Below are 2,202 nucleotides of genomic sequence, written 5' to 3' on the forward strand. Positions count from 1 at the left end.
CCTTGGGTGATGGTGAAGCATCTTTTGCATATATACCTAGAAGCATAGCTGGATCTTCGGGTATTTCCAATTTTCTGAGAAACAATCAGATTGATTTCAGAGTAGTTGTACAAGTTTGCAAACCCATTAGCAATGGAGGAGTGCTGCACTTTCTTCACACCCTTGTCAGCAGAGGGATAAGGACACCAACCCACCTACAAAATCCTTGAGTTTTTGATCTTAGCCATTCTGATGGATGTAAGATGGAATCTCAAGGTTGTTTTGACTTGCATTTCCATGATGACTAAGGATGTTGAGCATTTTTTTAAGTGCTTCTTGGCCATTCAAGATTCCTCTTTTGAGAATTTTCTGTTTAATTCTGTACCCCATTTTTAAATTGAGTTATTTGTTTTTCTGGAGTTTAACTTCTTGAGTTCTTTATATATTTTGGATATTAGCCCATGTCAGATATAGGGTTGGAGAAGATCCTTTCCCAATCTGTAGGCTTTCGTTTTGTCTGGTTAACAGTGTCCTTTGTACTTACAGAGCTTTTAGTTTCATTAGGAGTCATTTATTAATTGTTGATCTTAGAGCCTGAACCATTGGTGTTCTGTTCAGGAAAATTTCCCCTGTAACAATATGTTCAAGGGTATTTCTCACTTTCACTTCTATGAGATTCAGTGTTTCTGCTTTTATGTTGAGGTCCTTGATCTACTTGCACTTGAGTTTTGTGCAGGGTGATAAATATGGATCTATTCACATTCTTCTACATGCAGACATCCAATTACAATAGCACCATTTATTTTTTCTGTTGTATGGTTTTGGCTTCTTTGTTGAAAATCAGATGTCCATAGGTGTGCAGGCTTATTTCTGGGTCTTTGATTCTATTCCATTGATCAAACTGTCTATGTACAAATATCATGCAGGTTTTATCACTATTGCTCTGTATTACAGCTTGAAGTCAGGGACAGTTATTCCTCCTGAGGGTATTTTATTGTTCAGGATTGTTTTGACTGTCCTGGGTTTTTTGTTTTCCTATATGAAGTTCAGAATTGCTCTTTCAAGGTCTGTAAAAATTGTGTTGGAATTTTAGTGGTGATTGCATTAAATCAGTAGATAGCTTTTGGCAAAATGGCCATTTTCATTATGTTAATCCTACCAATCCATGAGCATAAGAGATCTTTCCATCTTCTGATATCTTCTATTTCTTTCCTTGGGGACTTGAAGTTTTTGTCATACAGATCTTTACTTGCTTGGTTAGAGTTACACCAAGGCATTTTATATTATTTGTGCCTGCTGTGAAGGATGTTGTTTTCCCAAAATTCTTTCTCTGCCTGTTTATCATTTGTATAAAGGAGGGTTAATAATTTCTTTGAGTTAATTTTATAGACAGTCATTTTACTGAAGGTATTTATCAGCTGCAGGAGTTCTCTAGTAAAATTTTGGTGATTGTTTATGTATACTATCATATATATATATATATATATATATATATATAATCTGTAAATAGTGATACTTTGACTTCTTCCTTTCCAATTTGTATTTACTTGATCTCCTTTTGTTGTCTTATTGCTCTAGCTAAAACTCCAAGTACTATATTGAATAGATATGGAGAGAATGGGCTATTGATGTGGGCTATTGGTTTGCTATATATTACTTTTATTATGTTTAGGTATGTGCCTTTAATCTCTGATATCTCCAAGACTTTTAACCATGAGGGGGTGTTGAATTTTATCAAAGGATTTTTTTCAGCATCTAATGAGACAATCATGTAATTTTTGTCTTTCAGTTTGTTTATATAGTAGAGATTATGTTGATGGATTTTCATATATTGAACCATCCTTGTATCCTTAGATGAAGCCAACTTGATAGTGGTGAATGATATTTTTAATGTGTTCTTGGATTCAGTTTGCAAAAAATTTTATTGAGTATTTTTGCCTTGATGTTCATAAGTTAAATTGATCTGAAGTTCTCTGTTGTTGTTGAATCTTTGCATGGTTTAGGTATGGGGTAACTGTAGCCTCATAGAATGAATTAGGTAGTGTTCCTTCTGTTTCTTTTTTGTGGAATAGTTTGAGTACTGTTGGTATTAGCTCTTCTTTGAAGGTCTGGTAGAATTCTGCACGAAACCCATCTTACCTTGGCCTTTTTCAGGGTGACGGGGTTGCTAGTGACTGCTTTTATTTCCTTAGGGATTATAGGCTTGTTTAGATAGATATGTAC

This window comes from Mus caroli, unplaced genomic scaffold (genome assembly GCF_978045245.1).
Source record: "Mus caroli unplaced genomic scaffold, Mus_caroli_1 scaffold_2, whole genome shotgun sequence".
In the NCBI taxonomy this organism is placed as follows: domain Eukaryota; kingdom Metazoa; phylum Chordata; class Mammalia; order Rodentia; family Muridae; genus Mus; species Mus caroli.